This window comes from Petaurus breviceps, unplaced genomic scaffold (assembly GCF_028583685.1).
Source record: "Petaurus breviceps papuanus isolate PSGF00001 unplaced genomic scaffold, PetGlider_PUasm1.0 118, whole genome shotgun sequence".
NCBI classification, from domain to species: domain Eukaryota; kingdom Metazoa; phylum Chordata; class Mammalia; order Diprotodontia; family Petauridae; genus Petaurus; species Petaurus breviceps.
In genome coordinates, this window is record NW_027185616.1 from 4,924,818 (window position 1) to 4,949,129 (window position 24,312).

The 24,312-nt window shown below is 38.6% G+C and overlaps 1 protein-coding gene across 6 annotated transcripts in view; it reads left to right on the forward strand.

The window, feature by feature from the left end:
• The window catches only part of ABAT (4-aminobutyrate aminotransferase), a 138,561-nt gene that overhangs the window by 44,472 nt on the left and 69,777 nt on the right, over positions 1-24,312 (forward strand). The window contains exon 1 of one of the 6 annotated variants that reach the window (XM_069085491.1): positions 1,512-1,824. The exons of the other annotated variants lie outside the window; for them this stretch is intronic. The gene's annotated coding sequence lies outside the window, so the exon portion shown is untranslated. Of the gene's footprint in view, positions 1-1,511; positions 1,825-24,312 lie in introns of those variants that run through there. 6 annotated transcript variants of the gene reach the window in all.

A 24,312-nucleotide genomic window follows, 5' to 3' on the forward strand; every position in this document is an offset into this window, starting at 1 on the left:
TCTGGTGTTTTTCTGTCCAAAAAAATAATAAGACAGTGTCTTATTTTTGGGGAAACACGGTATGTATGTATATGTATATATAGACATGTGCATGTGTATAGGTGTGTGTTTATATGTATATCTGTGTGTGTGGATACATATATATAATATATATCTATACACACACACATACATATATACACTTAGATATGTGACCATGGGCAAGTCTCTTAACCTCTGCTGTTCTGCTTTAATGGAGAGAAGTTGCCCACAACCAGCCACAGCCGAAGAGCATGGATTTGGAGCCGGAAGGGACCTCAGAGACCAGTCATGTAAGGTTAAGACCACAAAAACAAACAACAGAAGGGCTTGTATGATGTGGGCGAGATGGGCAGTAAATGGGTCGAGCCTGCTTGCCAGACAGGGATAAAGGACGTCCCCCTCCTCTTTTCTAAGCGATCACATCTGCTGCTCTAGCCTGATCTTTCCTGGATGTCATTGGGTCCTGTGCGGTAAACAGGCCTGGCTGGGCACCTCTTCTCTGGGTGCTTCATTCCCCAGAAAAGGAGACTTTCTTCTCGGAGTTCAGATTGGATCCCTCTAATGTGCTGATTACTGCACTGGGTAAGTCAGTATCTGGCTTGTAATAATTATAGATTTCCTCTGTGATTTTCTCCCATTGGTTGCCACAGCAACCATGTAATAGCTCTGCCGAAGCGCTGTCACAGTGATTTCAGGCCAGAATGGCTCAGGCTGCACAGCTTCCCCATTGCTGTTTCCTTTAGTGCTCCACTCCTCCATCCCCAGGCAGTTGTCATGGCAACTGATTAGAGGCACCCAAGTCCTGCAGTGCTTCTCAGCACCAGAAATACAGCAGAAAGCTCTGGATTCTGCCCCTGTCCCCGTATCCCTCTACTCCCCCCAGCCTTAAGCAGCCCCAGCCCCCCGACACACCGTTACAGGCACCCCTCTTCCCTCTCTTAGGCATCCCAGTGTGGGTAGGAGTCGATAAGGCCCTACAGCCAGTGATGGATGGGTGTGGACGAGGCTGAGGAGCCTCGATTAATCAAACCCTGGGCAGGCTGAGATAGAAGGAGCAGCATGGTGGCAACTTCCTCCTCTTGGGGGAGGAGGGCTCAGTGGATGTGTTCAGCAGAATGCTGCCAGATGCAGGGAGATGATAAAGGCGGCTTATGCAGCTGCTGGGCTCCTGCAGAAGATGCTGAGAAACCCAAAGATTCAAAAGCCCTGTTGTTCTCATGGGGGTTCATTATTATGCTAGTTGACTTCCTACTGGGGAAGAGGAGAAGCCACAAAGAAGACTTTTAGTGAGCAGGGGGGGTGGGGGGTGGGAGAGGGCCAAGTAGGCGGGGATGCCTTTGAGAGCGAGGAACGAGGGCGGAGGGGAGGAGAGACCGTGCCTTCCAGTGGGGTAGGATGTCTGTGACAGAGTACACGTGAATCTTTACAGTCAAATGAGCAGGGATTCAATCTCACACCCCCCCAAGCCCTCGTTCTTCGCTCTTACTCTTTGGGTCCTGGCTGAGCCCAACAATTTTCTAGAGCCGGGTTGGTTCAGATAGGTGGTTATCCTCTCTGCCAGCTGAGATGTCGGGAGGCTGCCGTGTGACTCCCCCTCCCCCTGTGAGTGATCCACGTTCTCGGGACTGACAGTCCCAAGCAGCTCCTGAGGGGGGATGAGAGCAAAGATCTCCCTTTAGGATGCACCCCACATGCTGCAGCCCAGGAAATCTCAGGAAGGAAACAGAAGAATTAATGTAAACTCGGCAAGCTGCCTGCTGGAAATCTTCAACCCAAGCCACACGAGTGTCTTGGATTTCTTCTGTGAGTGTGTGTGTGTGTGTATATGTGTGTGCGCAGGGGCAACTGTGTCTGACGGGGGAATATCCTGCCAGCTAGGGCAGAATTGTTTAAGTAGGGGAGGGCATGGATAGGCAGGCACTCATTCCATGGAAAAAGCCAGAGAGGTGGGATTTTTAAAAAATGTGATATTTACAAACATTATCCATGCCGGATTTGTTTATATTTGCCTGCTTACAAAAGCAGCCGGTGAGATGAAGTGAGGGTCACCTTGAAGGATGTGATGTCAAGCTCCCAAAGAAATATTTCACCTCTCCAGCAACTGAACCCCTCCTCCCACCAAGCTTTCCATTTAGGTGTGCTGAGGAAGGCTTCTAGTTTTTTATTTGTCATTTTTAAATAGATGTCCCCTTTTTCCTTGGGACATGACTTGGATGTGTTTCATTAATTCCTTTGCAATGGGAGAGTGTTTATTGACATGATGTAGCTTATTGAGAGAATGTGGGCTCTGGATCTGCTATATAACTTAGACTTTTTTTAACATTTGGGGAAACTAGGAATAAGTTTTAGGAAGCTTTGTGCATTTTCCTTCCCATTCACCTTATGAGCTGTGTGGCCATGTTAACCCTTTAAAAACAACCAGGTATTTTCTTAACTGAAACTTAGAACCAAAGAAACAGCATGGTATAGTGGAAAGAACCTTGTTTTGGTAGTCAGAAGATCCAAGTAATTTTGAACACTTTGCTTTATTCCTTGGAGTCTCAGTTTTCTCACCTGTGAATTGGGCTAATAAAATAAGTGTACTGGACTTGGAGTCAAGAGACTTGGGTACAGATTCCACTTCTGGCACTTACTGTCTTGTTTTGGGCAAGTGGCTTCTCCAAGCCTCAGTTTTCTCTTCTGTAAAATGGGAATAATTATGTTTGTACCACCCTAGCTCAGGGGGTTGTTATAAGGATAGCATTTTGAAAAACTGAAAAGGTTGTGTAAATATGGGTTATTGTTTTTGTTATTATCTGTTGTGCCCACCTCAATAGATTGTTGGGAAGATCAAAAGAAATAACACACAGTTCTTCATGAACTACAAAGTAGAATACAAACCAAGGCTGCTAACTAAAGGTTTAGAGTATCACATATGCATGATTTCAGTGGGATGTTACATTTAATCTATAAGCTGAGAACAAAGAAAATTGGTGATGTTTAATTTTTAGGCTTATTATCCTCATTTTCATGTAGAGTACTTATGTATAAAATGAAGAAATAATTATTTCCAGTTTGCTTCTGACAGACCCTCAAATGAACTTTTGTATGTTTTCCATGCTTATTCACCTGGTATAGCCTTTCTGCAACTTCAGTTAAAGTGCCTTATGTAAACAGTCAGTGACGTTGACAGAATACTTACTCTTTGCCTGGATGTGATCACATAAAGAAGTAAATGATGTGTTCCCTGTCCTCTGGGAGCTTACAGTCTAGTTAGAAAACATAACATATAAGTACCCGTAGGCAGGATAAGTGCTTAAGGATCAGTTCTTGATGACTATAATAATAGTGCTATGTGACCACAGGCAAGTCATTAAACATCCCTGGGCCTCAGTTACCTCCCCTGTAAAATGGTGATAATACTTAATGCTTCATACCTCAAAAGGGTATGAGGAAAGAGTTCTGTAAACATGTGAGCTATTGTAATGATTTATTATAAATGTGTTCAGGGGCAAATGCAGCCTTACTATAGACATGTAAATTGAATTTGGGGATACAGCTTTACAGTTCTGATGTCTCAGACATGAGCTTGTAGGACTGGAAATCCCCTCCAGAGATTATCTCGTTTATTCCCTTACCTCCTAGGAAAGATTACTCCTAACCTGCCCCTTCTTGACATTTTAGGCTTCCTGAGAAAAACACAACATCAAATCATCCTGGATTCAATAAGACATGAGTTCAAGTACCTGCTTCAGTGCTCACTAGCAGTTTGACTCTGGACATATCTTTTAACCTCCCCAAGTGTCAGTCTCCTCATCTGTAAAATGGAGATGATGATAACAGCGTGTATCTCAGGGATGTTGTAAGGTTCAAATGAGAGATGTTGAGTTGAGATGATCAAGTAAAATATGGGCACATTTGAGTACTTTGCAAACTTCGAAGCTATAAATTTGTGAATTGCTATAATTAATATTACTGTAGAAGTCTTTTATGACATTAGTAAGAGGAAACTGACAACCCAAAGTTGTAAAACCTGAATGTTTCTTGAGGCTTGTGTTTCTTGGGATTTTTTTCCTATTTTCCCTTTGGATTTGAGTTCCTCAGATTACTCAGAACCCCAGAAAGTGAAAAATATGACCTCAGTTCTTTGAGCCTTGGGGCAGTGAGATCTCAGTTCACTTCCAGGTTATATTCATCATGTGATCCTGGGGAAATCATTTTCTCTCTCCAGTCCTCAGTTTCCTCACCTGTCAAATTAAAGCATTAGATTAGACAATCTCTAAAATCTCTTCACAAGTCTAATAGTCTGTGGTCTGTGACCTAAGATTCACCATGAGCAGAAAAGAAGGCATAAATTTGAAAGGGTGTTTATTTCACAGACCTGAAATGCAAAAGACAAGGAATTTCAGACTGGGGAGCAGACCTAAAGATGTCATTTCTCCACATGCAGTGGGCACAGGATCTCTGCTCCAAGACATTGATTGGACCTAAGTCTTAGCATAGGCTGGTTATAAAGAACCTCGCCACTAAGTACAGAATAAAGTAGACCTTGGGAACAATGTCTTCCCTTTACCTCAAAGAATGAATGGATTACTTTTCCTGCCAGAAGGGCAAGTTGTCATTTAGTATTCTTATTCTCTTTTTCTAACAGGCAAATCTGTTTGCAATGCAGATACTTTCACAAAACTGAAAACTGATAACTATCTCATTGAATTTTGAGTCAGAAGTCTTGAGTTTTCATTCCAACTCTGCAGCATACTTTCTTATGAACTTGAGAAAAATCAGTGTGAGGTGGTGAGAAGACCACTTGATTTGTAATCAGAGGAATTGCGTTCAAATCCCAGCTCATTTGCTGACTGCCTTTATGACCTTGTGTAAGTGACCTAATCTCTTTAGGTCTATTTTCTCATCTCTAAAATGAGGAGAATCCAACCATAACTCATCTAATTGTCGTTGAGAAAGTTCATTGAGCAAAATATAAACACCTCACAGGAAGAGATTATTTTATTTTTGTTTTCATGTCTCTAACACCTAACAGAATGCTAGGGACTTAATGTCTTTTGATGTGTATTAAATTTTACCCATAGGGATGTCAAAACGGTGCTAAGATGCTTAACCAATTAAGTAAAAAAAATTATTTATTCTGGATACTGACATTGGGTTTTTAAAAAAAGTCCAGTTTTCATGAAATTGGGATGGTTTCAGAAAATCCAGGTCAGTTATGTCATGCTTTTATCTATGACTATGGCTGGCTATAAGGAGGCCAAAATTGGGAATCAGTTCCAAGTCCAAAATTCTGGTTATCTGCTTGTCTCATTCCTCAGCTCTGCAGAATCAGAAAATGGATTTTCTCAATTCTGCCATCTCTGATTAACCTCTTTGGTACTTAGACTCACCAGAGTCACCAGGGGTAAAAGGAAAGACCAAAAATTAGGCTTTGGAGTCAGAGCACCTGGGTTCAAATCCTACTTCTGAAACTTAGGCCATTTAGCCTGCTTGGGTATAAAGTGCTCTGACATCTAGAAATGTCAGTTATTATCATTATTACTGTTATTAATTAATAATCTTATTGTTAGCATTGTTACTGTTGTTAATTAATAATCTTATTATTATGATTATTACTGTTATTGTTAGTATCTATAAAACCAAAGGGGTTGGACTAGATGCCCACTGAGGTTCTTTCCAGCTGTCCACTTGTGATCCTGAAAAAACTAGGATGATAAGTCCTTCGTTTACTATAAAGAACTTCATCCCTGGTGTCGAAGTGTGTTGGAAACAATTGTTGTCAATTAGATTACTTGGTAGACATGAGATTGGGGAATGGGAGGAAGCAGCTAGAGGGTGCAGTGGACCAGGCCTGGAGTCAGGAATCCTTGAGTTCAAATCCAGCCTCAGATACTTCCTAATTGTGTGATGCTGGGCAAGTCATTTAACTTCTGTTTGCTCAGTTTCCTCATCTGTAAAATGAGGCTAATAACACTGGCTACCTCTCAGGGCTGTTGTGAGGATCAAATGAGATAATAATTATAATATATAATTTAATATATTATATTTATATAAGTATATATTATAACATGATTATAACTATATATTACATATAATATCATCTATAAATATATTTACTATATAACATAATTATTATATAATTATAACGATAAGGTGCTTAGCACAGTGCCTGGAACATAATAAGCATTATATAAATGTTAGTTATCATCATCGTCATCATTAGATGGTTTTGAGGGGATACTTCACCCAGGCTTGAGTTAGTCCTTTATGATTATCTTTATTCCCTTTACCCTTTTAAAAAACACCCCCTTGGGATGGCTAGGTGGCACAGTGAATAGAGCACCGGCCCTGATGTCAGGAAGACCTGAGTTCAAATCCGACCTCAGATACTTAGCACAAAAACTAGCCATATGACCTTGGGCAAGTCACTTAACCCCAATTGCCCTCCAAAAAAAAAGGCAAATAAAAAACACCCTCTTTGTGACCAGTTATCATGCTCTACCAGATAATCTCTATCCCCTGGACCCATTTGGAAACTCACTAATGAATTCTTACTCTGTGGCTCTTCTTTTCTAGATTCCAGGCAGACGCCAACCCCACTACCTTACATTATGTGACATTGTCCTATGTAAACCTATTGCAGCTAATTTGACTACAGCTTATTTTACATTTAGAGTAGTAATTACGTGACATTTCAGGAGATTTCAAGGCACCTTGGTCATCTTAAGACCTGGGTTTGAATTCTAACTCATGCATAATAACCCACTATGCGACCTTGAATAAATCATGTGGTCTTTTGTTGTTCTTGTTCCTGTTGTAGATTTTTTCTGTTTTTTTTTTTTAATTTGTTGTTGTTATTGTTGCTGTTCTGATGTTATTGGTACAGGAAACTTGAGTTGAAGAAACTCCCCGTACCAATGCAGGTAGCCAGCTGTTCACAGAACAACAGAACTAGAAGGTTAGAAGAGACGTCTATGACCACCTATCCCATCCTATACACCAAAGAAATTTCCACCTGACGAGTGGTCATCCCGCCTCCCATCCAGGGAGCTTACCATTTTTGGACAGCTTGAATTATTAGGAAATGGTTTTGTTTTGTTTACCTGACAACAAGCTTCAATTTGCCTATTTGCAAATTTCACCTACTGCACCTCTTCTGCCCTTTGAGGTCAAACAGAGCAACTCCAGTCCTTCTTCCATTTGACGTCTATCACATTCCTCATGGATCGCCTCTTTTTTCAGTCTGAATGTACCTGATACCTTCAACCTGTTCTCACATTTCATAGTCTTTAGCCCCTTTACCATTTAGTTGCTGTCTTCAGAACCCTCTGTCCTGCCATGGCTCATAGAAACAAGCACAACTCTCCAGATAAGGTCTGTTGAGCTCAGAGTACTGTGGCACTCTCACCTCATTCTTGGACACTATACTCCACAACCCCAAGGTCAAAGTAGGTTTTTTTGGCTTCCACATAGTACTGTTGACTCCTGTTGAGTTTGAAGTCCAATAAAACCCCCAAATCTTTTCCAGAGCAACTGATATCTATGTCTAAGCATGTCTCTTCCATGATGTTTTTACCCAAGCACAATACTTTTTATGTGAATATATGTGTATATGCACATACATATGTGTATGTATGTAAGTATGTCTATATACTCTTATCAAGTTTTATCTCATTAAATTATACTCAATGTTCTAGCCTATGAAGATCCTTTTGGATCCTGACTGTCTTCCACTGTGTTAGCTGTCCCTATGAGCTTTTGTGTCACCTACAGATTTGATGAACAACTAATACACTTATGTGTTTTGCAATTTTTAGTCTTAGTGAGTTGTCTGAGGCCCTGAGATATCAAGTGACTTGCCCAGGGTCACATAGTAAATATGTCTGCCCTGAACCCAGAGCTTTCTGTCTTCAAGGCTCCAGAACTCAGTCCATTAAGTCATGCTGCTACTAGATTTGGAGCAAAAAGGGACCTTAGAGTTCAATCTAATCCAATCCTTTTATTTTACAGGTGAGGAAACTGAGGCCCACAGAGGTTGTGACTTTTGCAAGGTTCACAGATGACAAATGGCAGAGCCAGATTTTGAGCCCAGATTTTTCAATGCAAATGCAGTGACCTCTCCTAGCTTTGGCTTCCTCATCTGTAAAATGCGATTGAACTAGATAACTGGTAGAATGCTTTCCATCTCAACCAACCTATGAATCTGATTATACCTGAGAGGCACACTCATTATATAAAAAATCTGTTTTATTTATGTAGCTGACTAATGGCAGATATCTGATTTTATTTTTCACTTTCATAAATAAGTTTTCTGATCTTATCTCCAAATTCAGAAGGTACCCTTTGTTTGAGGCCTGTTTGGGACTTCCCTATTAATGACCTTAGAGGATTGACTAATCTTTTCCAAGCTCCTATTTGTGTCCCCCCCAAAAAAAAAAATTCAAAGCTAAACATTAATGCCATTTTTCTGCCCATTCTCCTACTTTCCTTTGTTAAGCATACTCTAAGGCATTGAAGGACATTTCAAAATTAATGATAAAAGCCATCTGCCCCAGGCGCCACATGGGAAGCCTCCTAGTTCTCCTCGAGTGGACAGATTAGGGTTTGTAGCTCATAAAAATAAGTTTTATGACAAGCAGGACAAGCATGGGGTTTTAGAAACAGACATATCTGCTACCTAGAAGACAGGATGCCCCCTCAAGTACTGAATTAATGTACAGTTATAGTAAAAAAAATTTTGGGGTGACTTTTACAATTAAAATAAGTTTACTCAGGGCAATAAAGCTTTTTGAAAAATGTATCTCCTCTTTGCACAGAAGAGGAAAGGGGCAGAGAAAAAGATTCTGTTTCACCAGGGTTTTAATATTACTTATTGATGAAGTTTGTTTTGACATAATATGTTCTTCTCAACAAAAACCCAAACAATTCTGCCAAAATACTTTCCCCCAAAATAATTAAAACCCCCTTGAAGAGTGATTTTGATTGTTAATGCATGGCGCTCTCCTTTTCTGTTGTTCACCAAATGCTAATAAAAAGGGAGGATGTAAGCTTTCATTTTAGTTAATAGATATTCTCATTTTGAAATGGAAAGAATCTTTGGTGGGGATATTATCTGTTGCCTTTGATCTGAGTTTTGTTGCCTTTTAATGTTGTTTTCATTTATATCATTACATTCATTTTCAGCACTGTTCTTTTACCCCTGCTTCTATGTTTCTTCATAAATGTCTTCCCATATATTTCTTAATTTTTCATATTCATTGTTCTTTATTTTCTGTACTTCAATTAATTTGTGATCTTGCTAAAGACATAGATAAGTTGGAGTCTAAACCCTTTGGTAGAGAATCAATATTGATGAGTTCACAGAGCCATCTAAAGTGACTTTTATATTTGCACTTGGATTACAGCTCCATTAGGAATTTTTTTGTGATATATGGCATAACTTGTTTACCATTGAGTTGCTTTCCAGACTTCCTATCAGTTCTTGTCAAATTAGAAGTCCTTTTCCTCATAGTTATATTTTTGGGTTGATTCAATACTAAACTACATGATACATTTGCTTCTGTACCTTGCTTATACAATCTATGCCACTTTGATATTCTACACCACATTAATATTTTTTCTATAATATTAGTTTTTTCTAATTCCTGTTTTTTAATATAATCCAATTTCTGATAACACCAAATTCCCTTCATTCCTATTTATTTTACATTATTTCTCTTGATATTCTTGCTCTTTCATATGAATTTTGTTATTTTTGTCCACTTCTGCAAAGTATCCTTTGGTAAGTTAATTGATACCACCAACCATGAACATCTGATATTTCTTCTGTTATTTCTATGAAAAGTCATAGGTAGTTGTGTAATCATGTATGTTTCTGGATAGGTAACTCCCAGATATTTAATGCATTTTGTTGTCATTTTGAATGGAACCTCTATTTCTGCCTCCTGGTTTTTACCCTAATTATAGGAATATTAATGATTTTGTGGATTTATTTTTAATATTGTTCATTTATGGAAGTCATTATCTCAATTAACTTTTTTTGTAGATTCTCTAGGGTTTTCTAAGTAGCCATCATACATATAAATATATATATATATATATATACACATGATTTACAAATACATGTTTTTGCTACCTCCTTGCCTGTGCTTATTCTTTTCATTGCTTTTTGCTCTCAGTCCTGAAGCTAGCCTTTCTAGTACTATGTCCAATAAAAATGGAAGTAGTGAGCATGACTGCTCTACCCCTGATCCTCCTAGGAAAACCTTTAGTATTATTGTTATAAATAATGCTAGCTCTTGATTTTTAACAATATTTGTAGCATATTAAAATGGTCCTTTTTTGTTGTTTTTAATGATATTAATATAAATGAGTACAGTATTTTGTGAAAGGCTTTTTCTATATACATTACTAGAAATCACATGATTTTGGTTACAGTCATGACAAATTATACTAAGAATTTCCCTAATAGTAAACCATACTGGGGACTTTGGGGCCTTTGTATACTAGCTAAAATGCTTTTTACCTTCAGTGAGGAATATATACATGATTTTATTTCACTTAGTTTTTTTTTTCAGAGAGAAGACTGTGGGGAATGACATGTTGGAGGTACTTATATTAATTCAACCAGCATTTGTTCAGTGCATACTATATGCAAAACATTGTACACTACTAAAGGAATATAGTGTTTTGTAGTACAGTGTTAAGATGGATGGATCCATAGTCAGATGATTGGGATTCAAATACTAGTTCTTCCACTTACTACCAGTATGATTTTGTATGCTACTTAGCTTCTCTGGGCCTCAGTTTCCTCATATGTAAAAAGCAGGGGTTGGACTAGATGACCTCTAAGCTTCCTTCTGTCTGAAAAGACTCCTGCCACCACTTTCACACAATTTATCATCTAGTGATGGGATAAGAATAACAGTATTTACAGGATAAGTACACTAGAAAACTGAAAAACCAAGAGCCTTGTGAAAGATCATCACTTCATGGAGTAGGTGGTATTTGGGTAAAGCTTTAGATATGGGAAGGAATTTAATGGGCAAAGGAATTCCAGGCATCAGGAACAGTGTGAGCAAAAACATGAAAATTTCTATGAATAAGAAATAATATTCTGGCAATGAAATTAAAATGGATTGATGTGGTGGAGAAAATACAGATGAGGTGTTCTTTTTGCAGTGTACTGCAGTAGACTTCCCAATCCCATGTTGGGTCACTGTTCTACAGGAAAGGAGGTCCTTACCTAGTGAGATCAGTACCAAGTCAAACTTCAGCGTCAGTCTTTGGTTAAGTCTCACCCAGTATCAGGGGCATCCTTACTATACATTGGGAAAAGAGACAATTGCCCACCAGTTGTGATGTGAAGGGTTCTCAAAATGTAGCCACCCAAAAATTTCTTCTCCAGCCTGCCAAAATGCCTGAAATTCCATCCTAGGAAATTATTCTTTTGGGTGAAAGCACTGTATTCAAGGACAATAAGGGCGTAGTAGAATAGTGAAGTCCAAAGAATGAAATATTGGCTTGAGTGGACAGGTTTGACTGGAGATCAGCCCTGGGGGTCTGAGCCCCTGGGATTTAGAGAAAAATTTGACAAAAAAAGAGAAAGCGGAAGAGGATTGAAAACACACTTTGCATATTTCCCTAATTTATCTTTTACCTAGCAAATTTTTGCCAGCCCAGCATTGGTACTTAGAAAGTAATAAGCCTCTCAAGTCAGGACTGGGTTTTCTGTACCAATGCTGATAGTAAAGAGCCCACACAGGAAAACTGATTTTCTTCTCTCTAGAAAAATGACCCCGCTTAGTAGAATCTGCTTCCTAGCTGTTCCCAACTCAGTGAAGCATGGAAATCAATGCTGATAACAGGTAATGCAGCCCCCATCTAAGAATTTATCTGAAAAACCTCAGCTCCTGGTTAATGTTTTCCTAATTATCCCAATCCTGCCAGTAACTTTTCCTTATATAAGGGATCCAACCTTTCTCTGGAGGGGTAAGACTGTGAAGAGTTCCACATCCTGACAAAAAGTATTGAGAACACCTTCTTACCAAGGTTGCCACTGTGAGGGGCACAGAAGTATAAAGCAAAAGCAAATAGGATGCCTGCCCTCATGGCACTTATAATCTATTTGACAGGGAAAATTTTACACATACACAAAAGTGTAGCAAACAATACATTGTGTTATCCAACCTAAATTATTTGGTACACAAATTATGTGCTACATGTTCTATCCCCACCAGGAGAATGTAAGTTCCTTGAGGACAGGCATGAATTCATTTTTGTATCTGTATCCTCAGTGCGTAATAACATTGCGTTGTACATAGTAGGTACTTAATATAAGCTTGCTAAATTGAATTGTGTGTAGATATTGGGAGCACTGTAGGAGTTCAGTGCTCCTGTGGCCTCTGCTCTCCCATTTTCAAGAGTACAATGGCTTTTTTTCTTTTCCCAAGGATGGTGATGATGCACCAGAAAGCAACTAGCAAGGGAGGAAAGCATTTAGGTCTATGATTCAGGGAAAGCAAAACAGGGACCTTTGAGTTCAAGTGGAGTAAACTTGAGCTGGGGGGAAGGAAGAGGAGGAGGGGGAGGAGGAGGAGGAGGAGGAGGTAAACTGTGGAGTTAAAGCCTTCTGTCCCAGTTGCATCAATTAAACCAGCATGAATGTGGGACTGTTAGCCATCTGTGAAAAGCAAAAAACTGTGGCTTTATATGTTGCTATGACAACCCATGTCCTTGACAACTGAAATGCAATTACTGGGGTTCGTAATTATGTCCAGTTCTGTAGGAGAGCTTTGAGGGCCGCTGTCAACAGAGCAAGAGGAGTTTGAGCATGTTGTCCCCTCCTTTCTGTAAAATCTTCCTAACTCTCAGACACTGCAGAAGAAGAACGCTTGTTCAGGTCCCTGAGACAACTGTCCCTGCTTCTGGGTATTTGGTGATCATGCTTCTTAAGAGCTTCAGTAGGTGCCTGGCTCACCTGGAGTTTTGAAAGTAAGAGCCTGTGGATCTTCTGGGTGTCTAGAGATATGAAGCAAGTGAGGGGGGGAGGGGCAGAGGCTGTCACTGCTCTGATTCTCTTGGGCACATCATGCTTTCCAGCTGGCCCCTTCTTCTCAGTTGACCTGAAAGAGAGCCTGTTTCCACTGTTCCTCTCCCTGTACGCTCTGAGCAGAGACCTTTGTGCTGACAATGTTTGTTCGATGCTAGTGAGATCTGCAGCAAGTTCAGGGATATCTGTGGATTGCTTGGTGAATTGTCTGCCTTTGAGAGTGGTACTCACCTATCCTGAAGCTTTAGCATTGGTACCGTGAAAAGTGTGCCCATCAGTCAGTCAAAGGACTTGGATTCAAATTCGGATTCAGCTACTTACTGACTAGGTGACCTTGCTTAGGTAAGTCTTATAAATTCTCTAAGCCTGTTTCCTCATGTGTAAAATGAGGCAGAGTTGAACCCCCGAAGTCCCTTGAAGCTCTAAATTCATGATTCTTTGAATCTTCCCATTCTCCAAGAGAAAGACAACTTCCTTCCTTTGCTACAGTCATTTTTCAACCAACCAGACCAGACGTGGGAAGTGTTTTCCACAATTGTCAAACAAGAACCAAGTGCCAAGTGTAACAGTTGGATCACAGTGAGCCAGTTGATGATGGGATTCCTGACACCTTGCTGATATAAGGAATTCCTAGATTATTTTGGCCCTTCGCCTGATGTTGTGGCTTTCGCAATGAGTCTTAATCATCTCTGCATCTCCCACAGTACCTAACAAAATGCCTTACACATAGGTACTCTGCAAGTGTAAGATGAATGAATAGTAATAGCTTACATTCAGGAGGCTTTTTGGGTTCTCATTTAGAGCTTTCTCTGAGATCATTAAAAAAAATGAAGGCAATATGATAAGTGATACCAAAAAATAAAAAAAGTAAAAACCTGTACCCAGCCTCGAAGAACTTATATCCTATTTGAGGGGGGTGAAGAATTGGCAAACAAAGAGAGGCAGCCTGATACAGTGGAAAGAATACTACCTTTGGAGTCAGAGGGCCTGGGTTCACATCCTTCTCTGACACTTTTTCTTTTTTTTTTTCTTTTTGGTGCCATATGTTTTTACATCATCTCCATTTCTTAATATGTTCTTCCCTCCCCTGTACAGTAACAGACTTAAAAAAGAAAAGACAAAAAAGATAGCAAAGCCGCACTCCTACACCCACGGTCTCCCATCTTTGCAAAGCAGAGAAGGAAGTGCATTTTTTCAACTCTTATCTAGAATTCAGCTTGGCTATTATAATTATATATTACTGGGTTCTTTCTGTTGTTTTTTTGTTACTGTTCTTCCCATGTGCATTGTTGTAGTCATTGTTTTCTTGGCTTTGTGTATTAGTTCATATAAATCTTCCCATGCTTCTCTGAATTCACATGTCTTATCACATAATATTTCATCCTATTCATTCATGTACATGAATTTGTTGGCCCATTCCCCATCTGATAGGCATCAGCTTTCTAGTTCTTCTTTGCTACCAACAAAAATAAACAAAAGCAATGTTTTAAGACTATCTGGTATATGTGGAGGCTTTCTTGTTGACTTTGATCCCTGTAAGAGATAAGCCTAGAAGCAGGATCTCTGAATCAAAGTATGCATGTTTTAGCCACTTTTTTAAAATGATTCCAGTTGCTTTCCAGAATGATTAGAATTCGCAGAATCACAATTCATAGTATCAACAACAGTGAATTAAAGTACCTGTCTTTCTGGAGCCCTTCTAACGTTGGCCATTTCCATCATTTGTAATTTTTGCCAGTTTATTGGGTGGAAGGTGAAATCTAAATTGTTTGGGTTTAAATTTCTCTTATTATTAGTCATTTAGAGCAGTCTTTCCTATGATTGTTAATAGTTTGCAACTTTTGAGGACTGCAGCGTCTTATCCTTTGGTCACTTATTCAATAAGAAATAACTCTTGATTTTGCATATTTAAATTACTTCCCTATATATCTTGGATTTCAAACACTTAGAGATATGTGACACAAATGTTTTTCCCCCAGTCAATGATTTCTCTTCTTATCCTTGCTGCATTGATCTTATTCATGCATAAGCTTTTCAATTTCGTGTACTTGAAATGATCTGCTTTCTCCTTTTTAAAATCTCCTTTATCTCTCCACCCACACAAAACTGTGAAAGATACCTGCTCTCATTCTCTTCTAATTTTTTTTCCTTTATGGTGTGACCTTTTACATCCTGATGCTCATTTTAAACAAATAAAGGCAGTCAGCATGGTACATTTGGTAGAATACTGGGTCTAGAGTCAGTCTTGCCCCTAATGTTACTGTCTATGTGGTCTTGGCTAAGTCAGATAATTTTAGCGATCCTCAGTTTCTTCATCTGTAAAATGAGGAGGGTGGACTAGATAGCCTCTTAAGGTCCTGCTACATCTAGGTCTATGATCATAAACATTTATACAATAATGTATGAAGGAGGGAGAACACTTACAACTAGGGGAAAAAGGAAAAATTAAAGTATTAAATAAAGATGTGCCAATCACAGTCTTCCCCCAACTCAGTAAGTGCTGGGAGATAATTTTACCAATTGCTTTACTGAGCTCAGCAATTCGTTATTGGGCCGTTTGCATATTTATTCCAGAGCTATAACCCCCAAGGTGCCATGACTTAGCACAGATCCTTTATAGATACAGTAAACACACTGACTCATCAACCAATTCTCCAGCCCCTCTTGGAATAGTTTTGCATTCCCACAATCTAGAATTAAAGTCTCACTAAGAATTTAAAACCTCTCAGGGCAGAAGGGACAGTTCCAAATCCATTGATTGATGGTGTGGTGGCCAACTGGAATTACTGATGACTTTGTTTGAAATACACCCCTAATAGATGCTTGTTGATTGATTGATTGATTGATTGATTGATTGCTAAGATACTTCAAGGACTGCACTAGGATTTGGTGATGCAAAGACAGAAATGAAACCATCCATGTCCTATTGGAATACATATGTAAAAATATGTGAAATGAACAAAAGACAGTTGGAGAGGGTAAGACCCTAGAACCTAGGAGGAATCAGGAAACCTTCTTGTAGAATGCAGCATTTGAGTTGAGCTTTGAAGAAAAAAAGCAATTCTACAAGACAGTAAGGAGGTGGAGTGGGAAAGGTGGGAAAGCCTATGCAAAGAATATAGGAAGGGGAGCATCATATGTGAAGAAGAGCAAGAAGGCTGGTTTGTGTGGACCATGCAGTGAGGGAAGGGAAATAAGGCATGTTAAGCCTGGAAAACTAAATTGGAGCTAGGTTGCAAGACTCCAAACTCCAAATAGAGGAATTATTTGACCCTTCAGCAAATAAGGAATTATTCAAGTTTATTGAGTAAAATCTTAAGGTCATGTGCAAAGTGAAGTAAACAGCCAGAACATTCTACACGGTAGCAGCAATATCGTGATGATGATCTACTGTGAAAGATTTAGATTCTCTGAACAAGACAATGATCGAAGACAGTTCCCAAAGACCTATTATTAAAAATGCTATCCACCTTCAGAGAGAGAATTGATGAACTTTGAGTGCAGGTTGAAGCATAATTTTTTTAAAACTTTCTTCATTTTTCTTGCTTTTGTTCTGTTTGTTTTATAACATAGCTAATAAGGAGATATTTTTGCATGACTTCATATGTATAATTAATATTGTATTGCTTGCCTTCTCGAGGGGTGGAGGAAGGGCAGGAGTGAGAAAGAGGATTTGGAACTTAGCATTTTTTAAAATAAATATTCAAATGATTACTGTGATTTGGAAATATTTATTGAAATTAATAAAATACATTGTTTTAAAAATCATAGGATGATAGAGAGCTGGAAGGGTTCTCAGAAGTCATTTAGTTCAATCCCTTCATTTTACATCATGAAGATACTGACTTATCCAAAGTCACAAACATTAGAAGTGGGATATGAACCCTGGTGCTCTTACTACAAATGATAGTGATGCAATAGGGGTGTTTTAAGAAAATCACATTAGCAGCTTTGTGGGGGATGAATTGGACAGTGGAGAGAAAAGGGTAGAAAGGGAAAGGAATAAGCATTTATATAAAGCCTACTATATGCCAGGCACTATGTTAAGTGCTTTTACAAATATATCTAATTTAATCCTCACACCAATCCTGTTAAGTAGGAGAGGGGAAAGAATGGGGCAAGGAGACAAGGCTATTATAGTAATCCAGGTAAGAAGGGTTGAGAATTTGAACTAGGGTTATAGGCATGAGTAGAGGAAAAGGGGGAAGATGAAAGAGACATAGAGATAGAAATAATAAGGCTTTACAATGGATTTAGTTGGTGGAGGGCAAAGAAGAGTGAGAAAGTAAGACTGACTTCAAACTTGAAAGCCTGAGTGAAAGGAAGCACGGTATCACCCTTAACAGAAATAGACAAGTTCAAAAGAGGGTTGGGTTTAGTGGGAAAAGATAGCAAATTCAGTTTTGGACATGTTGATTTTGAGATATCAACCATTAGGGAAGTTGCTGATAGGGCAATTGTAAACTCAGGAGAGAGACTGTGGCTAGGATCTGGGAGTCATTAGCATAGAAATGATAATTAAATCCTTTAGTTCTTAAAGTCAGAGAGAAAAGAATTGACAGGGCAAAACCTTGTGCTACACTCAGAGTTAGGATGAAGATACAACAAAGGGGCCTGAGAAATATTTGGCAGTTATGAGAAGAACCAAAATGGGGCAGCATTACTAAAACCTAGAGAAGAAAGCTAGGTCCACTGTGTCAAATGTTGCAGGGGTCAAAAAAAAGGACAAAAATCTAGGAAAGAGAAAAGGCTATCAGATTTGTCAAGTAGGAGATGGAAGGAGGAAGAGGGAGAGAGACAGAGAGAGACAGAGACAGAGAGAGACAGAGAGTAAAGCCTGATTATAGAGTTGAGAAGAAGGGAAGGGAACAAGCATTTATTAAGTGCCTTTTATATGCACTGAGATAAACACTTTGCAAATATTATCTCATTTGATCCTCCCAGGTAGGTGCAACATTCTTCTACAAAAGAAGAGATATGGAAAAATAACTTAAGGAGACAGTAGAGTCAAGTAAAAGGTTTTTATAAGGAAGAGTGGTTGAGGAAGGAGTAGATCAAGAAGTAGAAGATCAAGCAACTATTGTTCTATTAGATGAAGTAGAATGTTAACTCCAAACTATGTTTTATTATTTTTTGGCATTTTACTCATTCAAGATCCTTATAAATTTTACCTCAGATTGTCTTGGGTTCAAGGGATGGGCATGGTGAGGAGGAAGACATAAAGAGATTAATTACATCAGCTTGGACATTTTTCTCTTAAAGGAAAAAATAATACTTGAATTTAGAATAATGTAAAATTATTTTAAAAAATAAAAACTGTCTCTGGCACACTTGTGCCAAAAGCACAGAGTATAGAATTAATTTTTTTTCTTCAACAAGGGATTCGACATTTAAGCAGATAAATACTAATTCAATTTGGGCTGCAGTCAATCAATGTCAGTGTTATACAATGAGACATTTCTAGACCCAAAATGTATTTTTGTGTGATTCTTCATCTTCATACAAATACATAAATGCTGTGAGTGTTGTCAGAGATCTTCCCTTTTGGAAACAAATTTACTTGAATTAAAAGTGAAACCATGGTAGAGGAAATATTTTATAGGAACTATGGTAACTTTTTCTAGTTATAAATTAATAGATTTGCAGTGATGTGGATAATCTAAAAGCTACCCTCACCCCAAGAAAAAAAAATTAAACATAAGGGGAATAATATAACACTTCATTTAACTAATGCTAAAATTAAACTGTTTAAACTTTTTCCAAGATGTTTTATTTTCAGACTGTAAAAGTCAACAGAATTATCTCTTAGCTAATTATATGCATCTAGTTATACACACCCATAATTTTCAGAAGAAATTTTCTAATTGGTACTCAAGAGACCAGAGTTCAACCAGGGGTGGGGGGAGGGAGGACAATGGTGGCACAATGGATAGAGATCAGAGCCTGTAGTCAGGAAGACCAGAGTTCAAATCCAGCCTCAGACATTCACTAGCTATGTTACCTTGGGCAAGCCATTTAATCTTTTGTCTGCCTCAGTTTCCTCATCTGTAAAAATGGGGATAATAATAGCACCTACTTCCCAGGGTGGTTGTGAGGATCAAGTGAGATAATATTTGTAAAGAGCTTTGCAAACCATAAAGCACAATATTAATGCTAACTATAGCTATTATAGCAGTGCCTTTAACTCAGTTTGAACTTGGACACATTACTTCCCCTCCTTGAGCTTCATCTATCAGATATAGAAAGGAATCTTAATAGAAAGAAGGTATTTAAAATTGGAGGACCCGGGTTTAAATGCCAGCTCTGTTTCTGTGACCACATGACCTTGGACAAGTCACAATCACTTTGGACCTTTCTCTTTATCTATACACTGAGGGGCATGGGGGGTGGGGTTAAAACCATCCATTGTCCCTTGCAGCTACAAAATTCTGATTCCTAAGACCTCTACTAGATTCAAACATTCCATGATTCTTTCAATGAAAAAAGAAGTCTGAAATCTGTCATTTCCATTCACCATTGCCTCTTCTCTACAACGATTAAATATATAGATTTTTAGATACAAGCATTAAGAGTAACAATATGGATTAGTGAGCAGAAGACTGACCTTGACACCAGGAAGTCTTGGGTTGTGTCCTGCTGCTGACACATGCTTAGCTCTATGACCCTGGATAAGTCACTTAACCTTATAATGATTCTCTGTGACTATAAGCTGCAGCCATCAGCATGGGCCCATAGATCCAGAAATGGAAGGAACCTCATAGATAATGTCCAACCCCTTTGTTTTACAGATGAATAAACTAAGGCCCATGGGGTAGAATGACTTCCCCATGACCATATTGATAGTAAGCATCAGAGGTAAGATTTGAGCCCAATTCCCTATAGAATCCAGAATCATAGGTCTAGAATTACAAGTGACTTTAAAGTCCATTTTCTCTAATCCACCAATATCACCTAATCCACCAATAAATGAGGAAACTGAAACCTAAGGAGGTTAATTTGCTCAAGGTCACACAGTAAGCACAGGGGGCAGGATTTGAATCAATGTACTCTTGACTCAGGAGCCAATTCTCTTTCTTTGGTGCCACCTAGGAGCAATGGGATTTGTCTACACTAATAAAATCTTAGGAGAAGGAGAAGAAGAAATAATATCCTGTCTTCTTTTCTCAAAACAAGACATGAAGATTTTATTTCCACTTCAGAAATGTGTGGGAACCATTTTGTGGAGCTGTTTTGTATTATCTATTGTCTGATTTTAGAGTTTTTGTTTCTTAAACCTTTGTTTGCAGCTTTGGGGGCTGTGGCAGGTGGGGAATGGCATTGCCCATTATGCAGGAAGAATGCTTTTAACATTTACAGCATGACTCTTCTGTCTCACAATAGCTCACATTTATATATTGTTTCAGTTCATAAGGTACCTTCTTCATAAATACTGAGAGGGTAGGAAGTGAGGTCCCTTCCAGCTTTAGCTCTGTGATCCTAGTATAAGTACAATTCACCCCATTTTTATAGATGAAAAAAATGAGGCCCCAGAAGGAAGTGAGTGTGTTAGATTCTGCTTTGGATTGACCCCAGAGGGATGCAGTACTAGGAATAACAGCTTCAGGCCTATTTACTGACCTACACTTACAGAGAAAGAAAAATTAATCCTAGAATTAGAGAGGGACCAGAGGTCCTCAAGTCCACCCTCCTGCCTTCAGGAAAACCATGCCTAAATCATTTCAGTGCAAAAGGGAGATGCCCCTCTTTGGTCATGGGCAAGTCACCAAACTCTGAACCTCAGTTTCCTTTTTAAAAATGGATATAATAATATTCTTACAATGTACCTCACAGGGTTGTAGTGACAAAAGGGCTTTGTAAAACCTAAAATTCGTCCTTATCTATGTAAGGCATTTTTATGAAATAATCAAAACCCTCAAGGTGATGAAAGTCTTCTCTACCAAACTTAACTCCCTTATATTGTTGCTTATATTTCCGTTAGCTCTCTTCTGGAAAGAATCATATTCAATAGGGTGGAAGCTTAGCTCTGCACCACAAGAATGCTTGATTCATTCTGACATCCCTGTTCATCTCCCAGCTCGGCTAGTGAATTCTGGGACTCTTTTTCTTGACAGGAGGCATGAAGAGCATACAACCTGGGAAGAGACCTTAGACACCATATTTTCTTTTTAAAGACAAGGAAATAAAGGCCTAAAGGGCAGGTGGCCTGGATTTGAACCCAAGCATTTGGACTCTAAATCCAGGGCTTTTGTCACGAAGCCATGCTGACCTCTCAGGAATAAATTATTTGATAAGTTGCCAGCCCAGAAGGGTTTCTCATTATCCCCCCAGTGTTTCCTTCATGCAGTGTTCAATGAGCCAAATCATGACTCAGAAAAGCAGTCTTATGAAAGATGATACTTCAGATAACTTCTGTCTAGGCTATGAGCCAAAGATTTGTTTTGTAGCAAAAGGTACCATATTATTCTAAATATTGGCCACACACTTTCCCATACTCTGGTTGGTTTTTTGTTTTCTTTTTTTTATAAACTAAGGAGAATGTTATGTTTAAGACTTATACTTCCCCATTTTATAAGATCACAGATTTAGAGCAGAAAGGAACCTTAGAGTCCATTTAGAACAAACTTTTCATTTTACAAATAGGGAAACATGCTCCAGGAAAGTTAAGTAATTTACCCAAGGTCACATAAGTAGTATTAACAGGGCTGGGATCTGAACCTGAGTCCTCTGACAGATTTAAGACTCTTTTCTCATATTCATGGTTTCATCAGTATGAACATTCCCTTTATCAGGATAACTCATAACCCAACTACTTCTCATCACGTGTAGCTCTTTGTCCATGTTCTTGCAGAGGTTCTTCATAGACTCTGCCCAATGTTCTGAGTCCCATTTTGTGAATACCAGTCATAGAATCAAAGCTATACATCTGTTGTTATCCCTTGCTCTTTTTATCCACACACTATTTTTTCCAGGCATGCATTTCTTCAAGGGTATCTCACAGATCACCACTGGAAAAATGGGGCATCCTCTTAAACCCATCGTGCATTTTTTTTAAGCAATCGGGGTTAAATAACTTGCTCAAGGTTATACGGCCAGCTATTTCTGGGTGTGGTGCCGACTGTCTGAGCCCAGGATTCAATCTCCAGGTCATCCCAACACTGGAGCCAGTGCTCTTACTAGCTGAGCCACCTGGCCACCCCTACCGTCGTGCATTTCTACAGTTGTCCATTCATTTACTTGCAACTTTGATTTTTCAGAGACTGCATTGTGCTATGATTTGGTATCATATAACATGGTTGAAGACTGGTTTTTAAATAAGATTTTATTGATGTTTTTTGTTTTCATGTAGCCCAAATTCCCCTTTGTATCCTTCTTCCTCCCCACCTCCCGGAGTTATTCTTTGTAACAAAGAATATTTCTTCTTATGTTCTCTTCTTTTTCTTCTTTAGTTAATTCATTTATTTTTAGTTTACAGCATTCAGTTCCATAAGCTTCTGAGTTTTAAATGTTCTCTCCCTCCCTCCCATTCCCCCTTCCCAAGATGCCATGCAGTCTGATACAAGTTCTACATGTACATTCACATTAAACATATTTTCTTATTTCATGTTGTAAAGAAGAATTATAACCAATGAAATGAATCAGAAGAAAGAAGAAACAAAACAAACAAAAAAGAGAGAGCAAATAGTATGCCTTGATCTGCATTCAGACTACATAATTCTCTCTCTGGATGTGGATAGCACTTTCCACAATGAGTCTTTTGGAGTTGGAGTTGTCTTATAGCCTTGCATGGCTGAGAAGAGCCCAGTCTATCAACATTGGTCATCACAGATACAACGTGTCTATTATTGTGTATAATGTTCTCCTGGTTCTCCTCTCCTCACTCAGCATCAGTTTATATAAGTCCCTCCAGGTTATTATGAAGGCCGTCTGCTCCTCATTTCTTATAGCACAATAGCATTCCATTACATTCATGTACCACAACTTGTTCAGCCACTCCCCAACTGATGGGCGTCCCCTTGATTTCCAATTCTTTGCCACCACAAAAAGAGCTGCTATAAATATTTTTGTGCACATGAGAATATTTTTTTAAGAAATGAAAATAGAGGAAGAGAAAAAGCCAACAAAATCTATAATTTTTTTTAAAAATCTGACAGTACATGCAATGTATTGGACACACGCACATAAGTTGCTTCCCTTCTTCTCCCTGCTTCTGCAAAGAAGTGGAGGAAGTTGTCTTTTCATACCTCCTCTTCCAGGCCAACCTTTTTCTTTTACTTTCATTTTTTATTGTTTTTATGATTTGGTGATCTTTCCATTTCTGTGGTTATAATCATTATGTATGTTATTTTCTCTGCTTACTTCACTTTCCATCAGCCAATGTAAGTCTTTTCATGCTGGTGTGTATTCATCATAGTTTTTGTTTCTTACAGCATAGTAATATTCCATTATATTCATGTACAACAGTTTACCCAGAGACCCCTACTTTATGTCCAGTTCTTAGCTCCCTCAAAAAGTGCTGTTATAATTATTTGCATTTGGAGCCTTACCTTTAATCAGTGACCTCCTTGGGGTATATATATGTAATGGAATCTCTGGGTCAAAGAGTATGGATATACTTTTTAGCTACTTTATTTGCATAATTTCCAAAGTGTTTTTCCAGGATGATTGTACTAATTCACAGCTCCACCAATTACTGCACCTGTCTCTTCATAAGCCTCCAGCAATCACTATTCATGGGAAGTATTTTTGTTAAAAGTATGGGGTTTTTACCCACATAATCCTCAGCATTCTTATATATTTCTAATGAAACCCAACAGCAACAAATAGAAAGAGAAATTCCATTTAAAGTTACTGTAGACATTATAAAATATTCAGGAGTCCACCTGCCAAGACAAGCCAGGAGCTATATGAACACAATTACAAAACACTTTACACAAATAATGTCAGATCTAAATAAATGGAACAACCTCACTTGCTCATGGTTTGGTTGACCTAATATAATAAAAATGACAATTTTACCTAAATTAATTTATCCATTTAGTGCCATACCAATCAATCTACCAAAAAATTATTTTATAGAGCTAGAAAAAATAGTAACAAAATTCATCTGGAAGAACGAAAGGTCCAGAATATAAAGGGACTAATGAAAAGAAATACTAGGGAAGGTGACCTAGCCATACTAGATTTTAAACTGTTTTATAAGTCAGCACTCATCAAAACTTGATACTGGTTGAGGAATAGAGTAGTGGATCAGTGGA